Genomic DNA, 10,936 nt, shown 5'->3' on the forward strand with positions numbered 1-10,936 from the left:
ATAGCGTATGGTATAGTGTTTGCAACCCTAGTTAGTCTGTGGAAGTCAAAGGTCAAGGGGGTCACCAAAATGGAGTTTTTGATTGGGAAGCGTTGTGGACAACATTACACAAAAACCACTTTGCAGATTGTCATGAAATTTTGTGGATGTGTTTGGCATCACGAGAGGACAAATCGATTAGATTTTGGGAGCGATCGGATCAAAGGTTAAGGTCAAGGTCACAAAAAGGTCAAAATCGTTTTTTCACGATTAAATTGTCAATTTTGTTTTGATTTACTGCAAATTAACTCCAAAATGTTCAAAATTAAATTCCCCATCCTCTAATATGACACATGGTATAGTACTTTTGTCACCCAAGGCAGCGGTTGGGGGTCAAAGGTCAAGGGGGTCACACAAATTCACATTTATATCGGAAAGCGTTGTGGACAACTTAACGCAAAAAAAAAAACGCAGAGAGGCTTTAATTGTTTTGGATTTGTTTGGCATCATGAAAGGACAAATCCATTAGATTTTGGGAGCGATCGGATCAAAGGTCAAGGTCACAAAAAGGTCAACATCGTTTTTTCATGATGAAAACGGTTAATATGTTTCCGATTTACATCAAATTAACTCCAAATTGTTCAGTGTTCAATTCCCCATCTTCTGAAATGACACAAGGTATAGTACTATTGTCACCCTAGGTAGCGGTTGTGGGTCAAAGGTCATGGGGGTCACGAAATGCATATTTGTATTGAGATGCGTTGTGGACAACTTAATACAAAGGTAACTAGTGGCTGCGGCGAAGGTATGCGCTCTACGAGTGCCCGTTCTAGTTTGTTTATAAAATACTTCCACTTATTGTGGTGGCATGATTTCATGCTTTCAACTGGCTATGATCAATGGTGCATCACCACTGCATCACCAACTATGGAGCACCACTGATGCAATGCCCTTATGACCCATTCACTGGTACTCATTTCACCAACCTCAGAAGGATGACAGGCTGAGTTAACCCCACCTGGTGTTCATTCAGTGGATGACAGGGCTCAAACTCAGACCTGATGATCCCAAACCCACCACCCGAACCACTAAGCCAACACCACGCTTCATGCATATGTTACAGTTTGTTTATTTGTTTGTCTGTGAGCAAGATATCTCAAAATGTAATGGACGGATTTGTCCGAAATTTGGTGGATATGGATGTGTGACAAGGACGAAGCGTGTGACAACGATATTGGGTGTTTTGGTCAAGATCCGGATCTGGATCTGGATGCAAGAATTTTTTCAGTGATTCTTCACCATTGAGAGATGGGGCCAAAAACGATATATAGCACAATATCTCAAAAAAGTTCTGGATGAGTTATGACGAAACTTGGTGGATGAGTTGGTTAGGTCATAAGAACGACGCGATTAGATTTTTGCTCAGGTCTCAATCCAGATCCGGCCTATCAATGGAATACAAAACATAAACTGTTCTGCCTGACAGAGGTGTGCACTCTGCCAAGTGCCATTGTAGTTGAAACGTGCATTTCCTACTTTAATTTTACCTTACTTTTCATCCTAATTCTTCAAGATGTGCAAACATACAAAACCCCTCTTATATAAGCTGACAACACTGAAGGGTTCTACAACTTTAATGGCACATACACGAGCAGTACTCTTTTACTTTATTACCAATTTTACAGCATATGACACAACCCTTCCAAGCTTCACGGATCATTGACGGGTCGACCTTTTTGATGACCTGGCAGCAGATTATTGAACCAATTTGCAGTGACTGACTTCTGGTTGATGCCCTTCCAGTTCTTGGCATACCTTGTGTTGGCTGTTGCAAAGACTTTATTCTCCCAATGCAGAAATGTTGTTTTATCGGGAGCTTCTTGGGGGAATCGTTGCTCGAAGTTGATGCGCACCTCCTCCATTGTTTTTTTTCCCCTGTTTTTGGACGTTTGTGAACCAAGACACTGACAATAATCCGTTGTTCAATGGTGTAATTGCTTGTATCACCCACCCATGCTTACGTTCATTCAATCTGAAAAAAGGGAAAAGGAAAACGAAATGATTTAACACTTTGCAGTTTGCACACAAAGGCAATGTCACAATGTTTTTTGTTTTTTTTTACAAGGGGTTACAAGATATTGTGGTCACTCTGGAGGTACCTATCTAATTCAAATTTAAAGTAATTTGCTGTTTCTGCCATCACTACCTTTCCAGGGAGAACATTCCATGCATTAACTACTCTCTGAGTGAAAGACCCCTGCCTGATTACTGTCCAAACTGTCATCTTCTTTACTTTCAGGATGTGGTCCCATCACTGTCTATTCTGCTGAAAAACTGGTCTGCATTTTTTTTGTTTCTACCCTTCATGACGTTAAACATCTTCATCAGATTCCTTTATAACCACCTTCTTTCTAATGTATAAACTTCTGTCTCCTTCAGCCGCTCCTCATAGTTTAGTCGAGCTCGGCCCAGAATCAATCCCCTTACTCTCTATGATAGCTATGTCTAGTAGCTCTCCATGAACCCTCTCTCTCTATGGCAGCTATGTCTAGTAGCTCTCCATGAACTCTCTCTCTCTCTCTCTCTCTCTCTCTCTCTCTCTCTCTCTCTCTCTCTCTCTCTCTCTCTCTCTCTCTCTCTCTCTCTGTCTCTCTCTCTCTCTCTCTGTCTCTCTCTCTCTCTCTCTCTCTCTCTCTCTATGGTAGCTATGTCTCATAGCTCTCTATGAACCCTCTCTATGGCAGTTATATTCTTCCTCAGATGTGGTGACCAAAACTTAACAATATTTAGATGAAGTCTCCCTCAATTCCTATACAGCATTAACACTATACCTGCTTTGATTTATAATTTATCCCCTATGAATATAACTTAAAACCCTGTTTGTTTTAACTGTAGCTGCCTGTAGCTGCCTTTTTTTTCTTTCAGTATACACTGTCGAGGCTCATATGAGAGCTAAAAATGAGAGAAAAAGCTCATATGAGAGCCTAGTTTGCTTACCCCCCCCCCCAAATATATTACCACCCCCATATCCTTTTCCTGTTTGACACACTCAGGGATGCTGGAGCGCGATAAAGGCAAGAGGGGCAGAATTTATTTGAGGGTATAGAAAATCGAATTATCGACTTCTACTCACTGCTAAAGGTTGATGACTTCGGCCAATCTGAGTAGTGTCCCATAATCTGTTAAGCTTGAGTGTGGGTGAATACAATCACAAGTTCAATAAGAAGCAAGAAATGGTGTATCACCAGTGGACCAATTAGCCGTCGTGTCCACAAAATAATATGATCCACTCGGTGACTGGTGTGATAAATGGCCAGTGCCCATGGGAATAAGCTACTCACCAAAAGGGATTCGACAATAGTGGGCCTGCAGTTGAAAGGAGTGAAAACCCACTGAAGATGGAGCGGTGACATGGCATGTGGTAGGAAGCTGTGGGTGCAGTTAATTAAAGCATCATCACACTTCCGTTAAAGCCTTCCCCACTGCTTATCCCTCTTAGCAGTCTAAGGGGTGGTCCCAGAGCCCGATAGTAGTGTGGGGCAAGATGATTGGTTAGAAACCCAATTTTAAAAAAACAACCATGCCTACACTACTGCCATTGGTTGGACAAGTAAATGGAACAAAGTTCATAATGTAAAAATACGAACAAGTTATCACCGATGAAAAGTACACTACAAGGGCAATGATTTTAAGGTAAAAATAAATAAATAAATAACCTTATCCTTCTCTTTATTGATTTAGTGTGGCAAATAAATATCTGGAGATAAACAGCAAGTTACAAATTGAACAGGAAATCAAGGCCTCAAATCGAACTAAAACACACCATACAAATGGTCAGCTACAGTTACAACATGTTACAAATGCTACAGTTACAAATGGTCAGCTACAGTAGCTACAGCATGATCATGATCAAAGCAGAAGTACTCCAGTCACTGTTGCACATGTACACCAAAAGGTCCCAAAAAGTGATCATGCCCATGTGCAGTAATATTTTTTAATTAATCGTGATACTGAGAATTGTGACTCGTATCAATTAGTGATAGCATACTGCAAAGTGCTATCGCTATCCTACATATCTCTATCTCAAGGGCATCTGTAGGTTTATCAGGTCGTTCGCTGCCAGGATAGTTGTGATGTATTATTGCAGTGAAAATTGACTACATACAGGACAAATTGGAATCGGCGAATCCTTTTGAGGAAATTTTGAGGTCTGCCTCAAAAAGGCTCCAAAAAACTTGCGATGACAAAATTATTGGCAAAGGATAAGATGCGTCTGAGAAACTTCTTTCACTTTTTGTTAGTTCGGCAATGTTGTCAGACCTTTTCGGGCATTTGCGTGATAAGGAACCTTCTGTCCCCCCTCCCTGACGTCTCTGGACACACTTCAAGATTTCCCAACGCTGATGACATCATGTAATCCCTCATTTTCATTATTCTTACTCATCCTCCATATCTTTTCAAGGATGCATGAGTTCTTCCATTAATGCCCTCTTGGTTAATCTTCCAAAATCCAGGTTGACTGCATACCTCAACTCTCTTATTCATCACTTCTGCGGTCTATGGAACCACCTTACAGAGGCTCTTTTCTCTCACTCTTTCCAGTAAAGCTTTAAGCAAGTAGTGTACTGCCACAATTGTGTCACCCCCAATTCTGTCCTTTGATCTTTATTACCCCACTAACCTTTCCAACCCAACCTTTCTAATTGCTAGTTTCTGTTCTTTTTCCCCTCATTGCTCTCCTCTTTTTCGTGTTCATTCATTCCCTTGATGTTTGTCCTACTTTCAGCTCTATCTTGCTCTTCAGTCTTCCCTGAGCCTCACTCTAGTCAAGTAAAAAAAATTCCTTCATCTTCCCTCGGCAAGCACAAGCAGCTTCATCTCTGGAAATTCTTGAGCTACCTTCAGTTATGACTTATGACTTGACTTTGGAGCTGGCCTCAAGAACCAGATGTTGCTACAGCATCCTCCACACCTCCACAGAGTCACATCTTTCGTTGGTTCTCCATAGCTACTCACAGCGTGTCAGGTCAGGTTAGATCTGTGACCTGCTACAGGTACCATGTAAACCTGTACGAACCTGCTCCATGGTCGGGTTGTTGGCGACTAAACCATCTCCCCCACCAGGTTTTCTGGTGAGGAGGGTGTTTGGATATGGACACCCAGCAGGATTAAAAACAAAACCTATCAAAGGGCGGAGGAGCTCCTTGTGAGCCAACGGCCATCGATATCTCGTGCCCAACTGTGTCTGCGGACGTCCTCCAGCAGTTGGGTTACTTCTTATTAGGAGGTTGGTGGTAGGATTTGCACTCCGACCACCGTAAAACCCTTCATTCCGCAAAACACAAAAACGCAAAAAAATCTGAAAACCCACTCCATGGGAGTACCTCCTGTGCAGCTTGCCTTCACAGGGCAGCTCACCGGATGACGAGATTGGGGCAAAACCTTTGGGACCCCCAATCTTTGATGAAAGGAGGGAAACCACGGGGTAACATTCCTGGGTCAGATTGCGGGAGAGTGTGTCAGAGTGGTGCTGAGGTGTCGTCCACCAGACAGCGGTCTCCTTGGGTTAACCTGAAGCGGTCCCTTCGGGTGCGTGCCTGGAATGTCCTATCCCTAAGAGATGATGATCACCTGTCTCTTATCATCTGAGCTCAAGCGTTTGGACATCGGTATTGCAGCACTCTCTGAGGTTCGGAGACCGGATTGTGGCGAGATAATAGTGGGTGGTTACACCTACTATTGGTCTGGTCGCTCTGATGGTTACCATACTCAAGGAGTTGCTGCAGCTGTGTCCAATAAGCTGATCCCAATGATAATTGAGGTAACACCGGTCAACGAGCGTATTATGAGACAAAGGATTCGTCACTCATAAGGTGTTATTTCCGTGGTCTCTGTCTATGCTCCGATTGAGGCAAGTGACCTCACCGTGAAGGACACATTCTACGCCACGCTCGAGTCTGCGGTTGATCAGTGCCCCAGACGAGATACACTTCGAGTCTTCGGGGATTTCAATGCATCGACTGGAACTGATAAGGATGGTTATGAGACATGTGTTGGTCCCCATGGGTCTGGAACTATGAACCAGAATAGCACTAAGTTCCTTGACTTTGAAAGAAGTCATGGACTTAGGGTGGCTGGTTCATGGCGTCAGCGCCCACAAGCTCATCGCTGGACTTGGTATTCCAATGCTGGCGGTGTGGCAAAGGAGATTGACCATGTCCTCGTTGACGGTCACTGGAGGATGATCCAGAACTGCAGGGTCTACCGGAGTGCTCATTTCCTCAATACTGACCACCGGCTTGTTGTAGCAATGCTAAAGCTGCACCTTAAATCCTGGAGAATGGTACCAGCCCAGCCTCGGCTGGATGTTGGCAAGCTCAAGGATGAGAGAGTAGCTGAGGAGTTTGCAAACAGGCTGAGTGGACATTCGGGGTGTCCGGGTGCTTTGGGGGGTCCTGAAGAGTTGTGGAGTGCCTTCAAGACCACCGTCCTTGATGTTGCCGGTGGATGTCTTGGAACTCACCGCAGGGCAAAGAAGAATTTTGTCTCTCAAGGGACACTGGATACCATTGACCAGATTCGCAGGGCCAGGCTGAATGGCAGAGCTGGGCTGTTCAGGGAGCTGAGGCGTAAAACTCTATGTGCACTAAGGGTGTACAAGGAGAACTATGTGCGAGGAATCTGTGAGGGGGCAGAGCATCACCTGTGGACAGGTGATTCTCGTCCTGCTTACAGGGGAATTCGCGAATTGCATTCATCCAAGCCCATCCCTTGGAGCACTGCAGTTAGAGCAGAGAGTGGTAGGCTCTTCACAGAGGAGTCTGAAGTAAAGGCCCGCTGGGCCGGTTACTTTGAGCGGTTGTACCAGACTGATCCCCCAGCTGTCGAGTTGGACGTCAAGGGTGTTACAATCCCTGTTGCTGACCCTCCAATCAACTGTGGTCCACCTTCGCTTGTGAAAACACAGGCTGCGGTGAACCAGTTGAAACGGGGTAAAGCTCCAGGGATCTGTGGCATCCATGCTGAACTTCTCAAGGCTGGTGGAAATGCTGCACTCGGATCATTGCATGCAGTTTTGTGCTCTGCCTGGAACACAGGCATCATCCCAACTGATTGGAAGAGGGGCCTTGTTGTCCCTCTCAGGAAAGGGAAGGGTGATCGCCAAGACTGTAACAACTACCATGGGGTGACGCTGCTCTCAGTGCCGGGCAAGGTCTTTACTCGGATAATTCTTGATAGGGTTCGCCACCATCTGCTTGAGCACCAGCGTCCAGAGCAGTCAGGCTTTACACCAAAGAGGTCAACGATTGACTGTATCCTTGCACTTCGTGTCCTCACCGAACGCAGACTAGAGTTTCGGCAGTGGCTGCTTGCAGCCAATGTTGAGCTCTGTAAAGCGTTTGATTCAATGAATTGGGATGCCCTCTGGAGGATTCTTGGGCTTCATGGGATGCCACCAAAACTGATTGATCTGATGTCTGAACTCTACTCTGGTACTGAGTATGCTGTGAAGTGTGGTGGTACCATCTCTGACTTATTTCCAGTTGTTACTGGAATTCGTCAGAGGTGTGTACTGGCCCCCACACTTTTCAGCACTTGTATGGACTGGATTTTAGGGAGGATGACGGAAAGATCAAGCTGCGGTGCATCGTTTGGGAATGTCAAGATCTCGGACCTTGATTTCGCAGATGATGCAGTCATCTTTGCGGAGACTTTAGATATCCTTTTGGGGGCCCTCGAGTTGCTGAATGAGGTGTCGGAGCCGCTGCGGTTACGGGTTTCTTGGGTCTAAACTAAGATCCAGGCTTTCAATAACATCTTGGATGCTGCTGTCCTGTCTGTGTCTGTTTGTGGTTAGGATGTTGAGGTCGTGGAGAGATTCACTTACCTTGGCAGTGATATTCATGTCTCTGCTGGCTGTGAGTCAGAGGTCAATAGACGTCTGGGTCGGGCCTAGGGAGTCATGGATTCACTGGATCATGGGGTGTGGCACGGCTGGTTTGCCACTGTGCGGGAGGACGAAAGTCCATGTCTTCAGGTCCTTGGTGCTTCCAGTCTTGCTCTATGGATGCGAGACTTGGACTCTGACCAAGGATCTGAGAAGGAGACAATTCCTTTGGTACCAGGTCTATTCGTAGAATCCTTGGCTATCGCTGATCAGATTTTGTGTCCAACGAGCAGTTGCTGAGAGAGACTCGGATGATATTTGTTACCTGCATGGTCCGTGAGCGTCAGTTGCGGCTGTATGGACATGTGGCTCATTTTCCTGATGCTGATCCTGCTCACCAGATTCTCTCAGCGTGGGAGTCTCGTGAGTGGAGGAGGCCAATGGGCCGACCACGTGCCTCGTGGTTGCAGCAGATTGACTCGAGGAGATGGGGATGGGCCTGGCATCTGCCTGGGGGAAGGCCAGACGGAGGCCCCTGGAGTACCGGCAGAAAGTGCACGCAGTGATGCGCTGTTCTGGCACATGCTCCCATACCTGACCTGATTCCCATCTCCCATGACTCACCATGTATCAAGGTGGGGCAGATGTATTACCTCTCGCCACATGAATGCCAGCAGGGTTTTTCTCACCCACCCCTCTGATAAGGTCAGAGACGTGACGGGGGGAGGAGTCGGGAGACATTAAAATGAGCTCTGTCCAACTAACCAACCGAACGACCGATCATCCGTCCAGTATTTTTGTGTTCGTGATTTTTCAAAAACCGTTGAACATTAATTTTAGTTTTCATATTGCGGAGAACTATTCCTTATGTCTTTATCTTAACATAATTACATTACAGCTGTGATTGTCTGAAATGTTGACATGGCAACTATCTCGGTAACTTTGCTTGTGTACGTGATATTTCATAAACCATTCAAGATTTTGGAATCGGCTAATCCTTTTTGAGCGAATTACAATTTTTTTTTCTTCCTGTTTTTTTCATCCTGTTTTTTTTTTTGACTTTTTTTGACTTCCGGTTCTGGGTTTGGAGCGTCAAGAGGTCTCTTTTGGGGCTCTCTGCTGATGATCTCAAAGTTAAGTTTCCGGTTGTTATTTGTCCCGTTTTAACTGTTTATTTTTCTCACCTTCATGTTACTGTGTGTTCCGAGTTCGGTTTTGTTTCAAAAATCATGCTATTTTGTGAGTTTTTGTCGACGTTGCCTTACCAGGTGTTTGAGGCCAAGGCTTGAGGCCTACTGGTTCCCTTCGGTGTACGATCGTTTTATTTGATTTTTCTCGCCATTACCTTCAATTTATATCATCCCCACTTTCCTAACGTCCCCCATTTCTCCCAACTAGTCTCTATTTCTTATCTTAAATAATAATAAAAAATGCTACCTTTCTCCTGATTCTTCTGCTTCTTCTTCTTCTTCTTCTTCTTCTTCTTCATCTCCTCTTCTTCTTCCTCTTATTCCTCCTCCTCCTCTTCTTCCTCGATTTTTTTTCTACAACACTTCCATGACCTAATCTGTTGAAAACTTTCTCAAACATTAATAATAATAACAAAAACGATATCTTATAATGCTTCATCTTCCTCTCTCACACATGTGGTACTTTTTACTGTTTCATAATGCACTACTCTTCTGCTATTTTAACAGACTGCTCTAATTTCGACCTCTCCTTCATTCCTTGCCTAAAAAATACAACTGTTACAGCGTTTCTTCTCTCCATTCTCTGAATTCCCCTTTATTGCATCCAACAAGAATTGTGTTAAATCGCATCTCTGACCTAAAACTTTAAAAAAAAACCCAGTTTGCTATGAATGTTCACTTTCCATCAACCATTCTTTTTTTCCAACTTCAGTGCCAACTCACCCCTCTCACCCCTCACTCTCACTCTCAAAGCAACCATCCCACTCTTCTCCCTCCAAGCCTCCCTCTCACCTCTCAAAAATTCCCCCCTCACCTTTGTCCCACCTTTCATCCCCTCACTCATCCTTCTCAAAGTTGCCCCCCTCTCATCCACAAAGCTGCCTACTTCTACTGCCCTCTCACCTCCATCTCTTCACTCCACCTCCTCAAATCCTCAACTGCCTTCTTCCCCCTCTCTTGTCCCCTCTCTCCCCCAGCACCACAGAGCCTTTTATCTTCCTCATTCGGCCCCTCCCCTAGCTATTCTGCAATCCCCCACACTCTTCAACAACCCTCCTTACCCCCTCCCCCTCGTCCCTTGTCCTACCCTCCCCCACCCCCTGCACCCAAAGCCTCCTCCCTTACCTCTTCATTAAAAGTGTGGACTTCAAATATCTGGAGCCTTCGCTCAAACCTTTCAGATCTTTCCATACAGGTTGCCACTGACAAACCAGACATAATCTGCCTAACAGAAACTTTCCTCCCCCAAGACGTGTCTGACTCCCAAGTATCTCTCCCTGGTTACTCCATCCTCCGGAATGACAGACCTGAGCCTCGTCCTGGTGGAGGAGTTGCTCTCTTCATCAAAGACTCTATTCCTCACTCTCCATGCACTGCTCTCACTCCCCGACACCCCCAGGAATACCTCTGGCTACGGCTTCCCCTCCACTCCCACCTCATGTTTATATGTGTACTGTACCGTCCACTTAACAGTGATGACTCTATCTACACCTCACTATCCGAAAATATGGACCATCTTCTATCTTCTCATCCAAACTCTCTCTTCCTCTTATGTGGCGACTTCAATTGTCATCATGCCAGTTGGCTAGGTGTGGGTACCTCTCTCACCTGTCAAGGCACCTCAGCAAAAGCTTTCTGCGACTCATTCGGACTGACTCAATCGGTCAACTTCCCGACCCGGATCTCAACCAATGGTACTCCATCTCTTCTGGATCTGATTTTGACAAATTTCCCTGACAATATCTGCTGCTCTTCCTCCGCTCCAATCGGTTCTTCTGACCACGTCCTTGTCAAAGTGGACATCTCTCTGGCTATTATTAGAGAACCTCCTCACCGCCGTCGAGTCTGGCATTTCACTCAAGCCAACTGGCAGGGTCTC

The 10,936-nt window shown here is 45.4% G+C and overlaps 1 long non-coding RNA gene across 1 annotated transcript; it reads right to left on the reverse strand.

The window, feature by feature from the left end:
- Positions 1–1,585: 1,585 nt before the first annotated feature.
- Positions 1,586–9,877, reverse strand: LOC147021718 (uncharacterized). The gene is made up of 3 exons (XR_015060601.1): positions 9,305–9,877; positions 3,321–3,408; positions 1,586–2,011 (listed from the first exon to the last, which is right to left on the reverse strand). It is a non-coding gene; the product is annotated as an uncharacterized LOC147021718 (long non-coding RNA).
- Positions 9,878–10,936: the final 1,059 nt, after the last annotated feature.

Source organism: Eptatretus burgeri, chromosome 8 (genome assembly GCF_056783735.1).
Source record: "Eptatretus burgeri isolate ZD-2024b chromosome 8, Ebu_testis_v1, whole genome shotgun sequence".
In the NCBI taxonomy this organism is placed as follows: Eukaryota; Metazoa; Chordata; class Myxini; order Myxiniformes; family Myxinidae; genus Eptatretus; species Eptatretus burgeri.